The sequence below is a fragment of the Sinohyriopsis cumingii genome, chromosome 6 (assembly GCF_028554795.1).
Source record: "Sinohyriopsis cumingii isolate HCF-2022 chromosome 6, ASM2855479v2, whole genome shotgun sequence".
In the NCBI taxonomy this organism is placed as follows: domain Eukaryota; kingdom Metazoa; phylum Mollusca; class Bivalvia; order Unionida; family Unionidae; genus Sinohyriopsis; species Sinohyriopsis cumingii.
Genome location: NC_142966.1, coordinates 197501 through 223928, shown reverse-complemented (window position 1 = coordinate 223928; position 26428 = coordinate 197501). Strand labels below are relative to the sequence as shown.

The 26428-nt window shown below is 37.6% G+C and overlaps 1 protein-coding gene across 1 annotated transcript in view; it reads left to right on the top strand.

Moving 5' to 3' along the window:
* LOC149796251 (protein YIPF5-like) overlaps positions 1-26428 on the top strand; it is a 189076-nt gene that overhangs the window by 134865 nt on the left and 27783 nt on the right. The window lies entirely within an intron of this gene.

The following is a 26428-nucleotide window of genomic DNA, read 5'->3' as shown; positions in this document are numbered from 1 at the left end:
CCATTATGGCCACTACATCTAGCCTTATTGAAAATTGTTTACTGCTATTTCTCCAAAAGGATGGACATACTAACATGGGATTTTCAACAAATCAAGATTTCTGATGGCTATCTGAATCTGATCCTAAATGAAAATTGTGCTGCCCTGACAACCAATATGGCACTATGGCAATCTTGAAATGCCCTGACAACCAATATGGCACTATGGCAATCTTGAAATGCCCTGACAGCCAATATGGCACTATGGCAATCTTGAAATCCCCTGACAACCAATATGGCACTTTGGCAATCTTAAAATGCCCTGACAACCAATATGGCACTTAGATGGCAGTCTTGAAATGCCCTGACAGCCAATATGGCACTATGGTAACCTTGAAATGCCCTGACAGCCAATATGACACTATGGCAATCTTGAAATGCCCTGACAACCAATATGGCACTATGGCAATCTTGAAATGCCCTGACAACCAATATGGCACTATAGCAATCTTGAAATGCCCTGACAGCCAATATGGCACTATGGCAATCTTAAAATGCACTGACAACCAATATGGCACTTAGATGGCAGTCTTGAAAATCTAGTTATTGCTGCTCTTCCAAAATAGAATTCATATCAACATGAGGCTATCAGATGAAGGCTTTTGTGTTGCACATTGAGCTAACCCATAGCCATTTGTGAAAATGGTACTTCTTGGACCTCCAATATGGCCACTATCGTGGCCAACTTTAAAATCTTGTCATGGCTACTCCTCCTGAGGAAATTGTCATATCGACATGTGACTTTGACTAAATGACAAAAATGTTTAACGAATTATGATTTATATTAGTTTCAAGGTGAATGGCCATGGCAGAGCATTTAGTCTTGTACTTGACAAGTATCTTGTTAACATGGTAACTCCGACATGTCAGAAACTGTTTCTGTTACCAGATTTGGTATGAAGAAGTTTCTCATTATTATCAGAGATGTTATCAATATTCAGAAACTAATATAACCAAAAAGCACGTACTAGGTTAATTACTCAGATAGTTGTACATGTAATTAAATTTTCTCATTTCTATTTTATGTTTGATTAAATTTAAGCTTTTTTAAAATTTACTACTTGCCAAACTGTGATAAATTAAGTTGTTCAAGTCGATAGTATTCAGGAATTTTCAAGTCGTCTCACACCTGTTGTAGTGAGGTTTCTTTGTTGGGAGATTGGGTTATGATATGAACATGTTATGTGTCACTAAAATGTTCAAATTCATAAAGATTTGATTTCATCAGTCTTTATAATGTTTTTGATTTGAACACCAGACCTTCCATTAACAGCACCCTGAAAACATGTTCCTTTAACTCAGCATTTGGATTAGAAGAAGAAATAAACACATCACCACACCCTAAATTGAACTAAGCGTTAAAATCCTTTGCTTTCATTTTATTTGTTTGCTTTGTTATCACACCCTTATAAGATATTGAATATAGTTTCAGTAGGCACTTATATTTATGTAGATCAATAAATTATCAATAAATTCCCTCATTATCAAAGCTCAAGGGCAGACTCGTTATACAGACCAGGGCACAGTCGTGGGATCAGTTTGTTTTAGCATTAAAATTGGTAAAGGGCAAATGTTTCGCACAGACTTTCTAGCTTATAATGGCTGTGATATTGACAATGGAAGGACTAATAATAAGTGTTCCATGGACTGGGTGTACAACATGAATTAATACAGTGATGCATCAACACCTGAATATAGATTGCAAAAACATGAACAGAAACTCTAATTTTGGAATGACGTCTTACCAGTTTAATATTTTATACATTAATGATTGGTCTCTGTGGCCTATAATTGTATCATATTGTCGGTTTTCAAGGTATAATGCATCTGGCATGTGTTCTTTTTCATTGCCTACATCATCCAGTAAGTGTCCAGCATTCATTATAAGCCCTACTTTAAATATTTTTGCATTGATTGGGAGGGACATAACACAGGAACTACCAGTGAATGAGTCATCATGTGCATTGGGCAGTCATCTAAGTGATTGCCTTATTATGATCTGGACACCTGACCCCAATATAGCATAATGGGCAAAATTGAATATAAAAAGAAAACACATCGAGAAACATTAAGAGGATAATACTCTGCAGTTTAAAATGGCCAAGGAATGCAAAGACACAAATTCTAAATTTGTAAAACTGTGTGGTTTCAAAATGAATATAACAGACGTATTCAGAAGTAAGAATTCACACACAAGCTAATGTACAAGCAAATGGAGTTACAGACTCAAAGTATGATTGCCAATATTTACATTACATTTCATTCATTACTGAGGCCAAATGGGATGGGGAAATTGCACCAACACCAGCAAAATAAGTTATGTTATTCTAGTGAGGGAGATACAGTGGTGGCACAATGGTTTACATTCCAGACCTATGACTGAAATGGAGCACTCTGGTTCAAATCCTACCTTTGGATCATCCTGGGTCATATACCATGTGTGCCCTTGGGCAAGGTACATTACTCCAGTTGCCTAAATAGCTAAATAACCTAGTTCTGTTGCTGTATCATAAAGTACCGAAACAAACTATACTATAGTGCAGCGGTATGTAATGGATAACTCGTATGGTGGATGATAAAGCTTAATCCTTATGTAACATCAAAAATCTTTCTACAGATATAAAACAGAAAATATAATCCTTAGTGATGTAACATCAAGGCTCCTTTACTGATGTAACATCAAGGCTCCTTACTGATGTAATACAAAAAGACTAATACTTCTTGATGTAATATCAAGGCTCCTTTACTGATGTAACATCAAGGCTACTTTTACTAATGTAACATTAAGGCTCCTTTCCGATGTAACATAAATTCTAATACTTACTGATGAAACAGCAAGGCTTCTTAGTTATGTAACATAGAAAACCTAATCCTTACTGATGTTAAATTTACCTATCATTATTACACTTTCTGGTGGGATTTTCTTCAAGTGATTAGCTTTCCCCTATGCAGTCCAATTGTGTATGCTCTCTGTTTTGTTCACATGTGCACCCTGCATGTCTAGTTAGAGCAAATGATTAATTAGAACTAGGAGGGGGTTACTTGGCTGCACAGAAATTGGTGATGTCTGGATTAAAAGTGGTTCCTAATGGGTTTTTGGGACCATAAATTTATCACAGATCAACATGTTTTTGTGTACAACTCTTGTATTTGAGTTCAAGGTTTCATGTTACACACTTGTATTGTTAGAGGCAAATAGTTTCCACAAATATTTTGTCATGACACAGTTTGTTTATCAGCAGTACTGGTATGTTGCCATGGTAATGCCAAAAGATACAAATATGTAGATTATTTTCTATTGTGGAACAAAATTTGTGTATAAATTTGAAGGTTTTTTTTTCCAGCCTAAAGGGAATAAATTATTTTTCATAGCTCAATAAAATGGGTTTTCCCACACCCATATCATGATATAAAATTTGTAAGCAATTCTTCTATACAGAATCATGCATAATATGTATTGATATATTAAGTTTGAAATTTTACAGTTCAGAGTCTCACCCAGCCGTAGTTCCATTACAAACTTAAAATCTTGCTTCTACAATGTTAAAGAAAAAGATGTAAAAGATAATAAGAGAAATAAAATGCTTGTAATGTGATATGAGGAATATTGACAAAGACAAAAACACCTGACGTCATCAGAGTTGCTCCCATTCATATTGAAGCTCGTGTTTCTCAAATTTTCTCTGGAGGAAAATAAACTGAAATAGATCCATGTAACAATGATTGCTTATTAATAAACATTATTAAGCCAATTTATTATAGCTAGATGAATTATTCAATATGACACAATTATTAGCTTTAGAGACCATATTTCTTAATAGATTTTGATCAGACTCAGACTGCTTGCCGATCTCGGATACATTGAGTTATGAGTGCCAGCCATGCATATTAAAGAGGTGATCTTGCATCTGATTGATCGGACATTTGACCACTGTTACAGCAGCTATTTCTCAAAACATATTCTGATCCAATTTGGCATGTAATCTTGAAACATCAAGCTCACATGATGAGTTGAATTCTGAGCAACATTGCATATTAATGAGGTGATATTGCATCTGATTGGCTGACCTTGCTACCACTTCAGTGGCCAAATTTGTGATCAGATTTTGATAAGTACACAAGCATATATCATCAGAATCTCAGATGAGTTAGATCATTGTTTATAGAACTTGTTGAATATCTTGAGATTAAATTCTAGTATTTTCACATTTTACCGTGCATACAACTACTTGTCATTTCCTTTTTAAATTAGAGGAAAAAAGGGAACTAACCTCTAATACAGCTTATTCAGAATCTTAGCTTTGAGGGGTATACAGAGTTCTTCTCCTTGTAGAAAAAAATAAAACATGAAGAATATAGTTTCAAAATATATTAAGATGCCTACATTTCAATAGAACAAGTCTTAGAAAATATCCATGGTTTATTATTTAAGCTGAAAATGGGTATAAATCTAGAATATGTAAGATAACAAGTAGCACACTAAGGTGACAATTATCCTACTAGTAAAATTTGCTAAGAACAGGCCTCATCAACCATGTTTTTTTCAGTACATTATTAAAGTAAGACAAATTAGTCACCTTGAGAATATTTTTTGAAACATCTGAATTCTCTCAGTTTTGCTTTATATAGTTGTTGCTGTCATCATTACAAGGCAGGCACCTGAAGTAGAGTACCATTATTATAGTTGTCAAAATCATATCTATAATGCATTATAAAGGTTGTTCCATGAATGCTTTGCTATATTTTTTCAGTTACTGTTCTCCGTTGAATATGTAATAATGGTAGAAATCGTTTTGCTTATTCCTTTTAATTGCTCACTTTTATGAGGTATATGTAAGTTGTTGTGCTTCCCACAGTGTCGTCAATCCTTGTCCACACAGATAAAGGTATATGCATCTTTACACCCTCATTGAATATCAACAGTTGCTTCTGAGGTCCTAGGGAACAGTTTTGAGTGGGTTTCATATCACATACCACACAGGAAGGCATTAAGGGGCTAAATTTTGTACAAAAGTATATATTTTGTTATTGCATTGAGCTCAGATGTTATGCACACTGGATAAATGCTGTTATACTTGGAATCATAAAACTTAGTAAGGAATGTATTTGTTGTTGTTGTTGTTGTGGGGTTTAATGCGATTTTTCAGCACACGATAGGCTATGTATGGCAGCCAGTATTAATGGTGGAGGAAAACCCTAGGAAGAACCACCGACCCATGAGAAGATACTGGCAAGCTTTCTCACATGCCCACATTGGCCAAATCCTAGACTCGAAACTACACAGACAGGTGAGATGGCAGTGATCCATAATGGAGAGCGGTTTAGACCACTCGGCCACTCGGGGCCCCCGGAATGTATTTATAAAGTACTGCAATCTTATGACAAATGTTTTCACTGAAACCTATTTCCGGCTTAACAAACTAATTACATTTTGTAGTTTGTTTATTTCTCAAGCTCAGTTCATGATAGAATCATCAAACTATATGATTGTATGTATCTTTATTAGTACAACCTTGCCACAAAAGAATATCACAGTGACCTATATTTTACATTTTTACTGGCTTATTTTAAAGTTGTGTTTAGTTCATGACAAAATAGGTTTTAGCATGTTGTAAATGAAGTCAGTGAGGATATGTCTCTTGATAAATACTGCACCCTGATCACATAAATAGGTCACTATGACCTGTATGTCATATTTCACTGACTAGGTTAAATAGTGTTTTGAGCTTTGTTTAAAGTTCAGTTTTTGCTGGAATCATCAAATAGAATGATTACATGCATCTTTATTAGTAGCATTATACCCTCACCACAGAAGAATTCTGGCATAACCTACATTTTACATTTTACTGAATTTGATTAACTCTTTGTGATAAGCTCATGACAATAGTTTTTAGCACCTTGCATATATACCATTATAACTAGAGTCATGACACTTAGTGTGGGAAGGCATCTTGAAGAGTAATATATACTCTCATCTCAAAATGAGGGCAGTGTGGCCTATAATTCAATCCTTACTGACTTTTGTGACCCACTTTTTGCATTTTTCTTGCTTATGTTAAGTGTGTGTGTTTTAGCTCAAAACCAAATACCCAGTAGGTTCTTCTGGCATCCATTATACAGTTATACTGATTTATGAAATTTGGCAAGGGAATATATCTGCATGAGTACTCAAATTATCACAGGAGTAGGTTACTGACACATTTAATACTTTACTGCCTTGGGTGCAGTCTCATGCACTGTTGATGCCATATCATCAAACTAGGTGATTGTATAAATCCCTGTTAGTACCACACCCTTGCAACTGAAGGTCATTGTGACCAACATTTAAGATTTTGCATTTAGCTCATGACTACATTGTTTTATCTACTTTATAATAATTTACAATAATTTACTTGGAACCATGACACATACCCTGGCACCTTCATATCAAAAGTAGATCACTGGCCCATATTTCACATTTCAGTTTGACATTTTTTGCTGTTATGGCTGTACTTCAACTATTTGATATTATACATATATCATAGTAATACATCCTTGCCAAAAAATGTCACTGTAACCTATATTTCATGATATTAGGTTAATTTGGTACATTTAGTTCATGACCACATGATGCATACTATGCTACCTAGAATCATCAAACTTAGTGAGTAGAGGCATCCTAATAAGTTTTATATCCTTTTTGCGAAAAGAAATATGCAACCTATATTTCGTTCTCAGTGACTTCATTCAAATGTCGTGTTCAGAGTTCATTTCTTGGGTTCTTTTTATCTTTAACTTGTTAATTGGATGCATCTCTTTAACTACAGTGCCCATAAAACCAAAGTAGGTCACTGTGACATTTATGCTTTACTAACAAGTATTTGTGTTTATGATCACATTAGTTCATCCATCTTAGACCTCTATAACCTAGACTACTCAGAAGGACCTTTGTGACTTTCAGTGCAGGGCTTTTATCAACCAGAGCCAGGTGATTTACCTGGCTACTTTTACTTTATGCTCAGACTGCTCCAGTGGCCTAGTGGTTAGAGCGTCTGCCTCAGATGCAGAAGGTTGTGGGTTCGATCCCCGACCGAGTCATTCCAAAGACTTACAAAAATCACACTAACAGCTGCCTTGCTTGGCGCTCAGCATTAAGAGGTTAGTGTTAGGACTGGTCGGCTTGGCGTCAGGATAATGTGACTGGGTGGGACATTGTGCCACATGTCTGCGTCAATATGATGCCCCAGTGCTAGACATCACTATAAACTACCACACTGCAGACATCGTAGTGATATGACTGAAAAATTGTTAAAGCTACGTTAAAAATCCAAATCACACACACACAGAGTTTATGCCCAGCTACTTAAAAAAAAAAAACATAACCCCATTGTGTGAAGTGCACAAAACCATGACCTACTTTGGCAAACTCATCCTCCAACTTGAAATGTAATGGATGGCTCCTCAGTAGTAGAAGAAACAAATAAGTTGACTCAATGCTATAGGTTCCATATTTAATAACTATTCATTGTTTATTGTGATAATTGTTACTCATATCAGGTTAACTGTATTGTGGATGTGAATGAGTATTGGAATTTGGTGAGTGGACTGTATGCTTTCACTTGGGCCCTTGCCAGTTGTTAATCAAGGTAATTATTAAAGCATGAATGTAGGCTTTTACTCCCTGTCTTTAAAAGCCTGTAACTTCACTAGGATAAAACTGACTTTTACTGAGGAGGATAATGGCTTTCATCATTGGTCATTGCATCTTGTATTCTGGCCCTATGACTTCCAATGAGCATAGCAGAAACTATACAGTGTAATTAAATTTATCTGAGAAATGGGAACATTTTTAAATTAAAATAGTAATTTGTATTGATAATGCCAAAAAATGTGAAGAGGTGACATTTAACAAATATCAGAGAAGTTTTTCCTCATATGGATCAAAACTCAAGTGCAGAAAGCAATTATTTTCAGTCATAGACATTTCATACCACATTTTCAATGTTATCTGTGAGACATGTCTTAATGAGTTAACTATTATAACCAGCAACAATTTGTGAAATGGTCAGCAAGTTTTCTTGGTGCTGCAAATCTTGTGGCACATTGGTGGTCAAGAAAAGATAACTTATACCCATTTCAGTAGAATTTTCTTTGCTCAGTGTAGACCTTGTAGGATAGTATGACATCTTTAAACTGATTTTTCTTCCTACTAGACTGATGTGAGTTGATTCCCAGTTATATTCTAGTCTCACAAAGTATATGGCCGAAGTGGGACTTTGGGGCCTAGTTTGTGGTTTAGAAGTGGGATTTTGGGGCCTAGTTTGTGGTTTAGAAGTGGGATTTTGGAGCCTCACAGGTTTGTGGTTTAGAAATGGGATTTTGGGGCCTAGTTTGTGGTTTAGAAGTGGGATTTTGGAGCCTCACAGGTTTGTGGTTTAGAAGTGGGATTTTGGGGCATAGTTTGTGGTTTAGAAGTGGGACTTTGGGGCCTAGTTTGTGGTTTAGAAGTGGGATTTTGGGGCCTACTTTGTGGTTTAGAAGTGGGATTTTGGGGCCTAGTTTGTGGTTTAGAAGTGGGATTTTGGGGCCTCACAGGTTTGTGGTTTAGAAGTGGGATTTTGGGGCCTCACAGGTTTGTGGTTTAGAAGTGGGAGCCTAGTTTGTAGTGGTGTAGAAAATTAGATGATTATCTCTCTCAAGCATTACAATATCTTTATCATGATGGCTATTATGATATAAATTCTGGGACACTAACATTTCATATACAAAATAGAAATGCTCCAAGTTCTCCAGGTTGACCATAATGGTAGCAGATGCATGACTAGCAGAAAAATCTTTCAGCTTTATTAGTTTTAATTGATTAAACTCAAACCTGTCATAAGCAACCATTTCTAGGAAATGAGAAATAAATACTTTGCTGACAACAGTTTCTTAATTGTGTGACCTTAAAGCAGGTTTGAAATAAACCACATGCACTATGATTGTGATTTCCTAGTGTAAATGAGTTAACAGATTGCATTTAGGGCTAATAGAGAAAGATTAAATATAGACATTTTGCTGGCCAGTTGATGTATTTTCTTAATCTCTGAAGACAGCATTTTTACCACTCATGTGGCCTAGTGGTTAGAGCATTTGCCTCAGATGTGGGAGGTCATGGGTTCAATCCACGGCCGAGTCATACCAAAGACTTACAAAATGGTACTAACAGCTGCCTTGCTGGCCATTCAGCATTAAGAGGTTAGTGTTAGGACTGATTGGCCTGGTGTCAGGATACTGTGACTGTGGGGGACATCATGCTACATGTCTGTGGCATGATGCCCCAATGCTAGACATCATTGTAAACTGCCACATTGCAGACATCGTAGTGATATGACTGAAAAATTGTTAAAGCTACGTTAAAAATCCAAATCACAACACATCACATCACAATTTTTTAAAATTAAACTCAGGGCCCAATGACTCTGGCATTCAAAAGGTGTAATAAAGTCAATCATGCGTATCTGAAAAGTGCAGAACAGTTGGCCATGCTGGGATCTTTAAGTCTGCTAACAACAGAGATTCCAATATGCTGTTAACCAATTCTATCACTGGCTTAAAGTGTAAATCATTCATTGCGAGGTGATAAAAGAGAAACTTGCCTAACAGTAGATAGAAAGAATATATATGTCTAAATTCAGGTTTATTGTAAAAATCAATCTTTATACCTGTTTTCATTAAATTTACACTTTAAACTTTGTCGTCATGTCTCATCAGTGGGCATCAAATCAAATTCCTTTTTTTTTAAAGAATTGCAAAGGAGTAAAGAGCATTCTCCATTTACTGTGGTCAGTTGACCCTCTGGCTAATAGCACATCAACTGCCAATCAACTGGCATGTAATACAAATTGATGGCCTGTTGATGAATGTAATCACACTCATTTGCATGGTGGTTATCTAATATTACTTGGGTCAGTAAAACAGTAATGTCAGGAAACGAAGGGGTCATCTATAGAGGTTGAGCTATATAACATATATAGCAAGAATTCAAACACGTGACTGCCATGCCGTATCCTGTGGCCCACAAAATGATTGGTGTCACAAGGTGTCATGAGAGATAACAAAGGTAGTGCAGCCCTTGGGCCATCAAAAATGCCCTCATGTGGCCCTCAGGGTGATTTGAGATTGAGACCGCTGATATACAGTATAAAAGTTTTGCAACTTCATTTCTCTTCATATTTTAAAGTCATCTGTCAGTCACAATGAATTTTTAATAGGAAAAAAAAACATTTTTGAAAGAAACAACTATGCTAAATAATGGGTGAATGGTTCTCCTAGAATTCTAGAGGTCTTTCTCGGGACAAGAGCAATGAAGCTGAAACAAACAAAGCAGCTTCATTTATATGTAAATTCATTGATGATAATGGTGTCAATTACACTAGGCTTGGCAGGCAGGAGAAACAGATGCTGGATTAGGTCCACTAATTGTCTCTCCAGCAAACACAAAATATGAGAATTTTAATTCAGTTAAGCTAGTATTCCATTGCTTGATGTAGTCTTGATTTTTCATATCATATGGTTGACTAATAATAATAATAATAATAATAATAATAATATTATTATTATTATTATTATTATTATTATTATCTTTTTTTAATTTTTAATTTTTTTCTTCTTCATATAATTTGTTACTCTATCTCTCTCTGCCGTATGTAGTAGCCTATCAGGTGATTCCAGTATTGTATGATTTCAAGTTTATAATGAATAATAATGTCAGTGCACTACTGCATTAAATAAATGATGAATGAAATAAGTTTGTGGTAACATTTCTTGTTTATTTATAGAGACAAATCTGCGTTAATAGAAACAAAGCAACCCTCTTTGAAATGCCATACTTTTAAATATTAGGTTGTGTGTGTGTGTGTGTGTGTGTGTGTGTGTGTGTGTCAGTCACACCATGAACAATGTTCTGGCATGAAAATAAATTTTTACTTTTTAAAGAAATGTATTCATAACATTTAATGACTCATCAACACAGTGCTGGCTATATGATATTGATTACAAGGTAATTCTATAAAGGTAATGATGCAAATTGCAAAACAAAATATATGGAGGATAAACTCTTCCAAACATATGCAAACATTTAGTACAGCATTAGTTGCATTAAGGTGTCCAAACACTGGAAAAGGTAATTATTAGATACAAGATAAAGATAAAATGTGATGGAAAAGGTAAATATTATATACAAGGTAAAGATAAAATGTGGTGGTTGTAAATTTACACTGCTTTATGATGGTAAATAAAATTTTACAAACTGTACATTGTGTTTCGATTAACTCTGTGGATAAACTAAAAAGATGTCATTGGCATGAAATTGTATACTAGTTTTTTTAAATACTTTTTTAAAATATGTTGCAATAAACCTTTCTTTTCCTGGAAAAATATTAATTATTGATATTTTGGTTTGCTGCTTTTGTTAACTGAACAAAACCTTACAGATAAAATTGCAGTTGGTATAATAGCTGTTTTGTCTCATTGTCTGAAAATACAATGTGTGTGCAGATTTATTGTATAGGTGTGGGTGATACCTAATTGTGTCATTACGGCTATAAATAAAGCATAACAGATTTGTGTTGGATTGTTTCTTGTGACCAATCATGAGAGGATGAATCATTTAACTGATCCTTCATGTTCAAATGTTATTAATCTCTTTGTTATTATCAATGCCATTTTTTTCATTTAAGATAATACACTTACTTTTTTGTTATTTGAGGAATTTAAACCATTTCAAAGCATGTGACTGATAAGGTTGCATTTTAGATACATGTTTTATCAGCTGTGATACACAAGAATAAGTCATTACTAAAGCCTTTGTCATTTATTAAACTTCCTTGAAAAAGACTTTAATTGCACATTATAGTTGCCTTTGAAGTGTAGCACACGATGAATATTAATTTTAGTATACACCCAAATTAACGAGTCCTTTTCAGTCAGTGCATGATTAGTATGCAATGTATATGTTGAGAAGATCTATTTAGATACTAGAATAAATAATTAAGCTTAGTAATATTCAAAGACAAAATCAGACCTGATGATTCAACGATATTCTTAAAGATCGTGCTGACACATTATTTATTACATGTACCATATGTATCCAACTTAAAAATATTTCCTGACTTATTTAAGATTCAGAATAAAGGTAGAATTAAAGGAAAAAATTGTTTTCAGAGAATCATTTTATTTTATACAAGCCTGAGGTTTCTCCAGAAATGTTATCCTTCTATCAGACATTCTGTTTCATGTTATTGATACGTATTGAGATATATGAATACCATATCCATTATTGAAATTCATTTATGCAGCAGTAAGTTATGCTAGAAAAATGGTGATTTTCATTTTAGTGTCAAGCAATAATTCCTAGTGAATCATCTGTAGGAATCAACTAAATTTAATTCTTTATTTCTACAGAAAGAAATCTAGTTTTCCTTTATTTTCCTAAATCACCATTAAGAAACATGGTCAGTTGTCATAAAGTGCTATCAGTTCTTCTTAGCTTGTCTGGTCATGGGCCAGGAGAGCTTATGGGATTGCCTGTTTTCTGAGTCATCCATAATCTAATGTCCATCTGTCCATTAACACAAGTATTTGCTGCTACTCCTAATCTACTGCTGTGTTATCATGAAACTTCAAACAGTCATCTCAGGGTCTAGTTGGCACTACATTAAAATGGTGCTACTCTGACATCCATTATGGATGCTACAGCAACCATCCTGATTTTTTTATTATTGCCAAACCTACTTACTAAATGGTCATATCAGTATCAGTTTTCACCAAAAGACTTTTCATAGTGCATAGTTAATTCTAATGAAAATAGTACTTATCCAAAGTAAAGTATAGCCACTTTGGTGGACTCTTTAAAAAATTTTTGTCACTTCCCCGGAGGAACAGAAGTTATTCAACATGGGGTTTTCACCAGAAGACTTCTTAAGATGTGTTTTTGATCCTTTGGTTCTACTTTACAGTTGTTAAGTGCTTCTGAAAGAAGATGGACAGGTACAAGGTGAAGTTGTGTGCATTAGCAAAAAGAACATTGGAGAGAATATTGGTATACCTCTTTGTTACTTTCATGTGAAATTTCTTGATAAGTGGTAATGGGGAAATAATGAGCTACCTAAAATGGACAGCCAATGGCTGCTCCCATGTCCCCAATATCCCATGTCCCCAATATCCCATGTGCTTGATAAATGCACTTAGTCCAATTAAGTAAACTAATATTAGAAGATATTTAATAATGAAAATACATGTTGACTTCTGAAAAAGTAGACAATAAGTTTTAAAATATATTTTGAAGAAAATAAAAATTATTGGCTGTATTTTTCCCAATTTGACTATGAGGTAACTTAGGAAGTGAAAATTACCAAGCAGACCTTGTAGTCTCTTAAGAGATGCACATCTAAAGTAAGGCTAAACTGTATACTCTCTAACCCAAACTACACCATCAATCATACACCAAAAAGAGGGAATTAAAAGTTATTTTAACAAAACATAATATTTACCAGGTTATGTTAAATGTTAAATCACAAGAATAACCAGTGAGAAAACCTAGGAAATTCTTTTCCATAAAAATTGCACCATGTGTCAAGTTCAAACGTTTGAGCAGAACCTTAATGAAAATGGCATGTTCAGATATTTATTATGGCTGTCAAAGGGATATCTTGTAAATATTGGTATTGCTACTCCCCCTGAATGCATGGTTTGATAAACATATGGTTTTCATTAAAAGACCTTGTATGTGCCAGTCTGATATCCAGCATGATTGTTACAGCAGCCATCTTGAAACTCTTATTGTCACCTCTACTCCTGAACAGAAAGCCATATCACTGTGGGGTTTTGACCAGAAGTCTTAATAAGGTGTCTACGTTGGTCCTAAATGAAACTAGTTTTCACCTAGAAATCAATATCAGGCCACCATAGTGGATATCTTGATAAACTTGAAATTGGTGTTCTTGCTGAACAAAATGCTATATTAATATGCAGTTTTCAACGAAAGACTTTTTATAGTGTCTAGCTCAGGTACATGTGTTCCAAGGGTGGCATGCTAGACATTTTGGAAAGGCTTGCAGTATGAGTTTTAGTTTGTATTGTATTCATTGAAAATGATATTTAAATTAAAGGGACAAATATAACATGGCACACAGCTCTCTACCTGTATGGCAGTTCTAAAAGGCTGACATTGCTTGGTCACAGAAGGTATTAAATAAAAACTGTGCTAATCTGATCTCCTGTACAGTAAAATCATACAGCTACTTCTCCTAGATGGAAAGTCATATCAACAATGGGTTTTTGCGTACAGACTTATTTTGATGACTCTTTGGTACTAATTGAAAATGGTGCCTGGAGTCTGACATCCAGTAGGGCCAATATGGCACCCATCGTGGAAATATTGCTGTCGGTACTCCTTCAAAATTGAAAGTCATATGAACATCAGATTTGCACCAGAGGTCTAATTTTATGATTTTTGGTTTGTCCTGACCTCAGATATGGCTGCCATAATGAACAAACTGGCAATCTTGTCATTCTTCTAAATCATTTCAATATGGTGTTTTTTCCAAATGTCTTATTAAGATGATGTTTCCTCCAAAATTAAAATGGTGCCAATTTTTAAATTAAGTATGGATGCCATAGTGGCTAATTTGAAAATCTTGTCACTCAAAAATATTAGGGTTGGTTACAACACTCAGCAGTTGAAAAAAGTAAATGACCTTTTTATGTGTTTCTAGCCATTCTTTTCAGACAATAGAGTATCAGCACCTTCAAGGGACTGGTCTGAAATATTGTGAGCATCATTTTATATGAGGTTTAGCAAGCAATACTTTTTCAGTAGCACCTAAATTGTTGAATATTCCTACAGAAGGAAAAGGCACTTAAAGGCCAAAGTTCAGAGCCAGGTAATTGATTGATTGATTGACTGATGTGGTTTTATGGCACACCAGGACTGTATGGCTATATTGCACTGCAATAAAGGTTACCAGTTTATGATAAATGATTTATATATGAAAAAGTAGCTTATTGTCAACGAGTGATGAAAAGACAAAAGCAAAACAATGAGCTGATGAGAATAACATATAACATCACTATAAACTGCCACTCTGCAGACATTGTAGCAATATCAATGAATTTTTTTAAAGCTACATTGAAAGTCCAAAACACACACACAAACACACACACACACACACAAATAGACAACTGTAAAGATAAGGTTATTTATGGCAGCTTTCTGCCGTTTTATTACCTTTAATAGTGACATGACTAGGTAACCAATGGTATATATTGTGAGAGTTACACAGCTTAGTCTCTTTAATAAGAATATTGGTCAATACTAGGTTTTCCAACTTCCTATTGTGCAGTGACTGAAATACTGATAATGAACTGGAGAAGTTGTTGTTGTTGTGGGGTTTAACGCCATTTTTCAGCACGATAGGCTATACATGGCGGCCAGTATTAATGGTGGAGGAAGAACCCGGAAAACCCCGGAAAGAACCACCGACCCACGAGAAGCTACTGGCAAGCTTTCTCACATGCCCACATTGGCTGAATCTTAGACTCGAACCGCCGCAGACAGAGGTGAGATGGCAGTGATCCGTAACGAAGAGCGCTTTAGACCACTCGGCCACTCGGGGCCCCGAACTGGAGAAGATGATAGAGTTCAAAATACTTTTGGTTTCAATTTATTTTTTGCCAAGGTCAGTTGCCCTGATTTCAGTTGAAAATATTGATGTACCATCTGTCAAACAAGGTTTTGTAATATGATTTCCACTAATGATTCCTGCAGCTTTTTTGCTCTCCATTGGGCCATCAGTATTTATTCTTGTGTGGTTGTTAAATTTGGAGAAAAGTTCTTTATAAGAGATATGAAAAATGGAAGTATTTGTCTCAGATTTGTTTCATTTGTGGACTGTAAAATGCACTTTGTCTTTTTTTAAGACAAGAAGGTGTTACATAAACAAAGGACTTGTTGATTTTTGAAAGGTGAATTTTTGCATTGTCAAGAGTTGAAGGTATTCAAATGCCAAATGTAGGAATGACATTTCGGGGGTGAGTGGGTGTTTATAAACTTATGTTGTTGGGTTTGAAAACAGACATAAGCATGGTTTAAAGGGTTGGATCTTAATTTGTAAATATAATAATGTTTCTCTGTGATGTGATAGAGATGGCTCAGTTGCTTCAATTAAATGGATTTCATTTAGGAATGTCCTAAACGCTTCCATAGTGATGTTTCCAAAGTGAGCCATATTGCTTGATAGTTAATTGGATCAAGTAATTTTAAATATGAGTTCCTGGCTGAACCATAAACAATGCAGCCTTAATTCAGTTTGAATTGAATAAAGGTTTAATACAGGTTAAAAATGTTTTGATGAGCACCCCTGTTCAATAAACCTAGCACTTTCTAAGCATTTAGCTTTCAATTGTGGATAGCTTATACTATATAAACTATGAGTGATCAAGTAGGTGGGTCTTAGTTAGCTCACTATATCAAACAAGTTTTAATAAGAAAACACCTGTTTGTCATTCTTGTGGAGTAGAGTAATTAGTATTCTTCTAAAGCCAATTAACAAAAAAATCGGTACCTCTTAAATAAAGTAAATTTACAGAAATCATATAATATCCTTGAAAAATCAATAATCAGTGAATATTTAGTAGCCTTGGTAAATATTGACATCAGAGGCAACATTCTCTTCCTTAGAGCCATATCCATTTCCAGTGCAATAAAATGTTTCTCGTGGACAATTTGCAGGTAATTTGCTGCCAATTTTGGACCCATTTTCAATTTGCCAGAATCCTCTGTTTGCCAGTTATAGTCTGGATGACCGATTGACTCCTCACTATCATTAGAGAGGGTTAATTGCCATGTAGTTGTAGGCTCAAAAGATCTGAAATTGGATGAAAATTAATTTTATAAGCCATTATTTTTGTTGACTCAAATGTTAATATCCCACACTGTTACTAATATTATCTTCTAAGGATAGTCAAGCATAAAAGGGTAAACATGCTTCCCCTGTGAATTCTCTTCCTAAAATATTATTGAGTAAAATGATTCTGATGGGATTATTGTGTGATTGCATTTATAATTTGGAGTGAGGTGTTAGGGCTTTATTTCACATCAGAATGCAGCCACTGTCAGTAAGTATGCTGTCTCCAGCATTGAGGTGTTACAATCTTGATAAGGGGCCAGTTTATCACTTGCACTGACTACTTGTCATCTGCCTTGTTTGATCAGATTTAATCCCCCAGAGGGATACTGTACCAGAGCCATTAAGGGAAGGTCACTTTACCCATGGTCAGTGGTTTTATGCCTATAGGAATCAGTTGTGTCTTGTGATAAACAGAACAATGAGATGGCCAGGTCAGATCAAAATCTATACAATTTTACTTTGTCAGTCCTGGGTTATACTTTATTTGTTCATTAACCATGGTATTAAAATAATTTCACCTGTCATGGCATCAGGATGTTTCTTTATGAAATAGACAGGGGATGTAATGTAATGTATCTTGAGTAAACCAATATGGTACATCATGTATATAAATGGACAGTCACCAGTAAACATGCATGCCATTTTATATTCGAAGTACAAAGTAACAGATTGGAAGGAAGCGTTTTTTGGGGAAAACCATTATTCACAGACTCTTTCAGAGTAGACAGTAGCATATAATAAGGCTATATGATACATGATCATCTGTTTTCATGGATAAAGTTCCCTACATTAGAAAGAATAAAACCTCTTAACCTCATTCTCAAAAGATAGGGGCACCATGATATGAGAATTCCAATCAGTACATATACTAAAATATATAGGACTGCTCTTAGCCTAATTGGTTAGAGCGTCCGCATTGGATGCAGGAAGGCGCAGGTTCAATCCCCAGCTGATCATACCAAAGACTTTAAAAAATGGTACTAACAGCTGCCTCGCTTGGCGCTCAGCATTAAGAGGTTAGTATTAGGACAGGTCGGCATGGTATCAGGATAATGTGACTGGGTGGGACATGATGGTACATGTCTGTGGCATGATGCCCCAGTGCTAGACCTACCTATAAACTGCGACACTGCAGACATCGTAGCGATATGACTGAGAAATTGTTAAAGCTATGTTAAAAATCCAAAATATGTTTTTCTGTGCTCTTTGCTTTAATGTTTAAGTTTTCATTTATGTGCATGAATTTTTCACATTGAGTTTTATCTACATTTGGTTTAATAATGACTTGTATTAGTCCTGTATATACTCATGTAAATGTCAAGTCCAACTGCAAACTGCAAAGATCCAGATCTGTCATCACAAAATGTGATGGCAGATCTGGTTTGATGCAGTTTGTTAGGAGTAATCAGTAGAATAAACAACAAAGACTCTTATCTGCTGCACATTGTGTGATGGCAGATCAGGGTCTATGTTGTCTGAAGTTGGACTTTACTTGAATATCTACAGTATCTAAAACCTATAGTGTAACAGTATTTAACTAGAGTCTACTCTGCTTGCTTCAACTGAAACTATAAATAAAACAGTGGTTTCCAGTACATACAGTATATGCAAATAATTTACTACCTGATATTCAATGACTGAATGTCAGGCTTTTTTCTTGGATTTTCAATATACATGTATAATTCAGAACTTGCAGAGAGCTGTATTTTTGTTTGCAACAAGGTAGTTGGTCCATTACTAGACCCACAGATTAATGATTGGATTATTACCAGTAGGTTACTGTGCTACTTTCAGTGTCTTAGATATGTGAAAAGATCCAGGTTTTATGAAGATATGTTTTTACTATTCAAATTTTCATACCCTGTGTTTTCTGGTATACTTTTCTCATGCTCATTTTCTTTCTTTCTCCTGATGATTTATCGGAATGGTGTGTTGAAATTATTTTTTTTTACTGTTTAGAAGGATGATGGTGATTTGGTTGCTTGTAATATGCTTAAAAAGAAATAGAAAGAGCAGTAAAACTACTTTGTTTGACATAGTATAAACTGCTGATCCATATTTTATGTGCATGTATTCATTTATGTTGTGATAACATTTTGTGACCATATAATGCACAAAATCTGTCCTTTACTTCAAACAATTGTGCAGTCAACTACATTAGTAATTCAGCTAATACTAGAACGATGTCACAGATAATACCAAACTGAACCTCGGCCATTGGACAATCTAGCCTATCAATTATTTTAATAGCAAATTTGGGGCTATCTTTTGGGGTAGTTTTCTTTTTACCAAGAAACAGTCATGGTTTGGTTTGGCATTGTATTATAATAAGGACAGCAGCACATGTGGGTTATTTTAGTGCCAAGGTGATTGGATTAAAGTGCCTTGCTCAAGGTCACACCATGGTAACCTAACTGGGCTAATCCAGTGGTAGGACTCTTCTCTGCATCCTTTTGGGCACAAGTCCAGTTGTACTAAACCCTATCCCACTGCAGTCCTTGCCACCTGTTGTCATCTCTTACAGCATGTAGGAGGTTCCATTATATTGGCTTGTTTTACATCCAGACACTACTGATGGGTCAAGAGAAATGAAAATTTAGTCTGAACATAATGTGTTATCAAAACCATAACCAATTTACATTTGGAAGATATTTTACATAATTGATCTTTGCATTAGAGAACATAATAGAATACGTACTATAAGTGTAAGTCACAGTGACCCGTTTCTCATTTATAGGGACAATATTCACTGGAATCATTTGACAAGCTTCATAACAGTGAATTAATTTTTTTTTTTTATCATAGGTACCAAACGTAAAACTATTTGGCCATACATGGACCAGAAATAGCCAAACACAAAATCCTAAATCTTCTGTCATTTTTTCTTTGGTAGGTTCGTGATATCTTTTGGTAAGATGCATGCCAATTTGATAAGCTGCTGTAATCTTTTTGTCTGGGCTTGATGAGGACAGCTGTGTAAATACAAATAGCAAAGTGTGTGCAAAATGCATTTTTAAAGTCTTGATGTATATCCATGTAATTGTGGCTTACTATTAATTTGGAAGGAAAACAGAGGTTGTCATGAGTTTTGACAGACTAGACTTATCACTGGTAAATGTTATGTCAAAACGTAATAAAAGTAGTCATGATTCCAAGTTGTATATCTTGGTCATAATGGATAAACATAGGCAGGGGTCAGATAGTCAGAAATTTGATGGAAAAGATTAGAAAATCCAGATTAGAGCAAAGATGTGGCTTAGCAATAGATAGGGCACCACTTAAGAACATGTAAATGTATGTAAACTATTCAATATTTTATTGCTGATTATTAGCATTTACACATGTACTGCTGGCATTCTAGCAATTTGAGTCTTTACAGCTATTAAAGAGGATGTTCCAACAGGGTCATCAATTAGATTTAAAGTTAGGATGAGTTGCCAAAGTAGGCAGGGGGTTTGAGGGGACCCCCCCCCCAATGGAAATGTAAAGTAAAAATAGCTATGTAGATCAGGGGGCTCCCAGCTGATAAGGAAAGCCCTGTTCCAGCATTACCATAAGTCACCATAAAGTTGTGCATGTAAATATGTCCATATATGCAATGCATTATGGGATTGTTTCAGGGTAAGCAGAAACACTGTTGTAGTCTTGACACTAACGATGAGACAAAATGACTTCTAACATTGAAAGGAATAAACTACAAGCATCTTTTTCCAGCTATCCCAATAACTTACCTAATCCAGAATGGATCAGGTAACACAAAGAATGTTTGTAAATAAAATAAGACACTATAAACAATTCACTTGTTTTTACAACTGGAAGTACTTATAACATTCCAAGTTAAAGTGACTCGCAATGAACCCATGCTGAAGATCCATGTTTGGCTCAAAGGGTTGAAATATGCATCAGAAGATTAAATCCCCAAAAGACAAGTGGTCCAGATAAGATCCCAATATTAGTTCTGAAAGTGACAAAATAAATAAGAGCACCAGTCATTTTGTTGATCTACCAGTTATCTCAAGACACCAAAGGTTCAAATTGACTGGAAAATTACTTTCATTGTGTCTGTCTTCAAGAAAGGAAATATATCCATCCTTGAATATGACCAGCCTGTATCACTAACTGCAGTTGTATGTTGGAACATACCATAATCGTCCATTTGATGGACCACTTCACTAACCAAAACATTTTGAATAAAAAGCAGTTGAGATTTAGAGTCAGAAGGTCTTGTGAAACACAGTTTCTCATGACCACTCAGAACTTTGCCAGAAACATAGACAAAGGCACTCAAGTTGTTTCAGACATATTAGATTGTGCTTAAGCTGTTGACAAAACCAGAGGTTGTCTTCCAGGTTGTCATATTATGGAGTCACAAGGGATGTCCATAAGTGGAATGATTCATTCCTTGAAGACTGATGGCAAACAGGTCATGCTAGATTGTGCCACATCAACAAATATCTCCAGTTCATCTGGCATTCCCATCGGTCAGAGCTTGGTCAGCTCTGTTCATGATCTCAATTCAAGTTTATGGCTTCTCAGTAGGATAAGACATTTTCTCCCTGAAAGGCACAGAAAACTATTTTATAACAGTTACATACAACCCTATTTATACTACTGTAATACAGTATGGGGTAATTCAAATGATAAAAACATAGCAAAGCTGGCACATCTTCAAAAAAGAACATTTGGGCTAATATCAATCCAGTAAGAAAGCAAGGAACATTTAGCTGGTAGGTTTAAAATATTACGTATTAAAGACCGAATCTATTTGAGAAAAGCCAAATTAATGTACAGGATATCTCATAATAGTGTTCCTGAATATTTACAATCACTATTCCAGTATAGGCTACCTGGTAATACTCCCCACCTGCAATCCATGTCTACCAAACAGTATAAAATTCCAAAACGAAATAAGGAGTTATTTAAAAAAGTTTCCAGTACTTTGGAACTCTGCTCTGGAATAGTATTCCAGTTGAGATTAGAAATGCCCACTCCTTTTCCTTCCTCCAAACCCAATATATCCAGTGGCTTAGAGATGCAGCTAAAATAAATAAATTCCTTTGTATGAGGACCTCAAGGTAGATTAGTTCTTAGCTAATTGTGTTATCCTCTTTAAATAAGGTCATTATTATTATTATTATTATTATTATTATCTACATTAATGATATTGCCAACAACCTGCATGTAACTGCCCACCATTTTGCTGATGACTGCTTAGTGTAGCAAGAGATCAACAACTGCAGTGATCACCTGGTACTACAGAAAGATGACAACACATTGGATAAATGGAGACATAAATGGCAGTTGATTCAGTTTAACACCAAGAGATATGCTATGAAGAGGTCTATAGTAAAATTTATGAGCAGCTTACCCTACATCATGGAAGACCACATTATTTATGTTCTGCAGCACCATCCATATATTGTACAATGTATATACATTGCTGTATTTTTTCAGCCTGCATGCTGCAGCTGCATTGTTCTTCCTTCATAATTAAATGTCCATCAAACAGAATTTTAGTGTATTGTAATGAAATTTAGATTGCATTAATTTTTTTAGGGGGGTGGGGGCAGGGGCAAGACTAACTTCCATCTTGGAACTCTGAAAATGAAGACAAGATATTCATGGAATCTTTGTTATGCTTAGTCTTTGCTCTGTTTACTGAGACCTTGCATGGTAGACAGCAATGACATCACTGTCCCTGTAAGAACTCTACCAACCCATGCTATAGGTCTTCACTCCCAAGTTCTTTCTCCACCAGATATCCTGGCAGATATGTGTAGCCAGGCATGTGCTGAAAAAATGGCCTCAAACACACAATAACAACAATTCAGTCTTCACATTGATTGAATGTGTTAAATCCATAGGTGTGGTCTAAGGTTGACGTTGCCCAGGGGGGGAGTGGGAGACAAGCGCCCAATCCTCCAAAATGCCCCATACGGCCTGCGTCTCTTACTGCCTCTGTCAACTAAAATCCAGCTCCTGGCCTTCGCGAGTGGCATAGATTTGAAGCCCGGCAGACCATGTTTTCTACTAACAGGAGAAGGGGTGAAGGCGGCCCACTGGCACCTTAAAACCAGTTGCTTCGGGTAGATGGGACTCGTAAATCTTGGATGGTAGCTCATCTGGGAGAAGGAAAACTCCGATTCCAAACCTTTGCTGTCTTGTGGCTATACCCACTCATGGGAAAGGCTAAGGGAGTAAACCCCGACAGAAAATCTGGAGATGGAGTCCCTAAGGCGGTATGACATTGACTTCAACGTCATTCCGGCAACTCCTGCGATGCGGTTGGTGCCAAGCTGTATTGGCATTCGTCGTTCCCTTGGGCACACCAGCTGCATGGAGAGGGGGGATCTGCTGCATGGGCAACAGCTGATTCTCCATACCACCCTGCCCAGGCTTCATAGCTGCACTGGAGAGGACACTCCAGCGTCGTCGTACGGTGTCGGCACAACACGAGAAGTAGCAGTTTACCAGTTCTAAGTCAAAGCTCGATTGGCATAGAGCTTGGCGCCAGGGGTTACTTCTGACGGTGGGAGAGATCATCAGGTCTCACTGGACAGCTACCGCCCGCCTCAAGCTGGGCAGCCCCCAGTCAGGCCCGGTCAACATCTTCAGTGTGTACGCCCCAACCCTCTGCTCCACCTACGAGGAGAAAGACAAGTTTTATGAGGCTCTGGATCAGGCAATATCCAGTATCCCCAACAATGAAAGCCTTTACTTACTAGGAGACTTAAGTGCTAGAGTGGGAGCTGACCATGAGGCCTGCTCCACCTGACTCGGCTTTTACGGAAGGGGCAAGATCAACGAGAATGGTCAGCAACTGCTGGAGATGTGCTGCTCCCACAGCCTATGTGTGACCAACACTTTCTTCAAATGCAAGGAGATCCACCAGGTGTCGTGGAGACACCCACGTTCACGCCACTGGCACCAGCTAGACCTCGTCATCACCAGGCGTGCAGAACTGGCCAGTGTCCTCCTTACCCGCAGCTACCACAGTGCCGATTGTGACATGGACCATTCCCTCGTGGCCAGCAAGGTGCGAATATTACCCAAGAAGCTGCACCACGCCAAGAAGAAGGGTCACCCACGTATCAACACCTCCTGTGCAAGCAACCCAGAGAAAACACAGCAGTTCATCAGCAAACTGAAGGAAGCCCTCACCAAAGTGACACCTGATGACACCATTGACTCCAAGTGGTCCCATATCCGTGACTCTGTGTACAATTCAGCCATCACAGCTTACGGGAAGAGGGAGCGAATGAATGTCGACTGGTATGAGGCAAACTGGGAGGAGATGGAGCCCGTGACTGAGGCAAAGAGGAAAGCCCTCCTGGCATACAAGGCTGCACCTAGCCCCAGAACACTACAAGCCCTCAGGATTGCAAGGAATAATGCCCAGAAGAATGCCCGCCGTTGTGCCAGCACCTACTGGCTGAACCTTTGCAACAGTATACAGACAGCTGCTGACACCGGGGATACAAGAGGAATGTATGAGGGTATCAAAAAGATGACAGGCCCCCCAGCTACAAGACTGCCCCCCTCAAGTCCAAGACAGACGAAGTCATCACAGACCAGGGGAAACAACTGCAGCGATGAGTTGAGCACTATCTCGAGCTATATGCAACCCAAAACAATGTCACTGGAACTGCCCTGGACGCCATTCCAGACCTGCCTGTCATGGAGGAGCTACACACACAGCCCACCCTGGAAGAGCTCGGAAAAGCCATCAATTGCCTTGCCTGTGGGAAGGCTCCTGGAAGCGATGGCATTCCGCCTGAAGTCCTCAAGAGCTGAAAACCAGCACTGCTCCAGCCCCTACACACACTCCTCTGCCTTTGCTGGGAACAGGTATACATCCCACAGGACATGCGTGACGCCAACATCGTCACTTTGTACAAAAGCAAAGGAGACCGTAGCGACTGCAACAACTATCGGGGCATCTCCCTACTCAGCATCGTCGGAAAGGCTTTCGCCTGTGTTATCTTGGCGCGCTTGCAGATCCTAGCCTCCCGCATCTACCCAGAGTCCCAGTGTGGATTTCGAGCCGGCAGGTCAACTGTAGACATGATCTTCTCACTACGTCAGCTGCAGGAGAAGTGTCGCGAGCAGCAGATGCCCCTCTACATTGCCTTCATAGACCTGACGAAGGCGTTTGACATGGTTAGTCGGAGTGGACTCTTCAGACTTCTGCAGAAGATCGGCTGCCCCCCACGTCTGCTTGCTGTCATTATGTCGTTCCACGAGAACATGCACAGCACTGTGTGCTTCAATGGCGCAACATCTGAAGCATTCCCAGTCATTAGCGGAGTCAAACAAGGCTGTGTCCTTGCACCGACGCTTTTTGCCATCTCCTTCTCCATGCTTCTCCAGTATGCATTCAAGGACTGCAGCGAGGGAGTGTACATCCATACCAGGGCTGACGGCAAGCTGTTCAACATCGCCCGTCTCCGTGCTAAGACTAAAGTCACAGGTACTCATCCATGAATTGCTCTTTGCCGATGATGCAGCCTTGACATCACACACGGAAGATGGACTTCAGCAGCTGGTATGCTGCCTCTCCTATGCATGTAAGGAATTTGGACTGACCATCAGTTTGAAGAAAACGAATGTCATGGCACAGGACACAGACTCCCCTCCCTCTGTCTCCATCGATGGGTACAATTTGGAAGTTGTCGAGAACTTCACATACCTCGGGTCTAACATCTCCAGCTCACTCTCCATTGATTCTGAGGTGGACGGCAGGATTGCCAAGGCAGCAGCAGTGATGGCCAGACTTAACCAGAGGTCTGGAACAACCCCAACCTCACAGAGAAGACCAAACTGCGTGTCTACCAAGCCTGCGTGCTCAGCTCACTTCTCTACAGCAGTGAAACATGGACCACCTATGCAAGACACGAGAGGAAACTCAACAGCTTCCACCTGAGATGTCTGCCGCGCATTCTGCACATCCAGTGGCAGGACAAAGTACCCAACACAGAGGTTCTAGAACGCCAACATGAACAGCATGTTCTCCATACTCAGCGCGAGGCGCCTTCGCTGGCTCGGCCATGTCAAGAGAATGGACCCAGGTCGCATTCCCAAGGACCTGTTATATGGGGAGTTAGCAGAAGGTGCAAGACCAACTGGACGACCACATCTGTGTTACAAAGATGTTTGCAAGAAGGATATGAAGACAGCAAACATCAATGTCAACAACTGGGAGAGCTGTGCAAACAACCATTCCAGCTGGCGTCTAGCTGTCAGGCAGGGAGTTCAAAACGCAGAGGAAAAGAGAAGAATAAAACAAGCTGACAAGAGAGCTAAAAAGAAGGATAAGCAAAAGCATACTTTGGAGCTACGCCATCGTCTCCCGTAGACGGACGGATGCCACGGAAATCCATAGGTGTATACTTGGCAGTCATATAAATATTGGACCTGCTCCAACAAGCCAGGGAACACTTGTAACCCTATGTTGTTATGTAA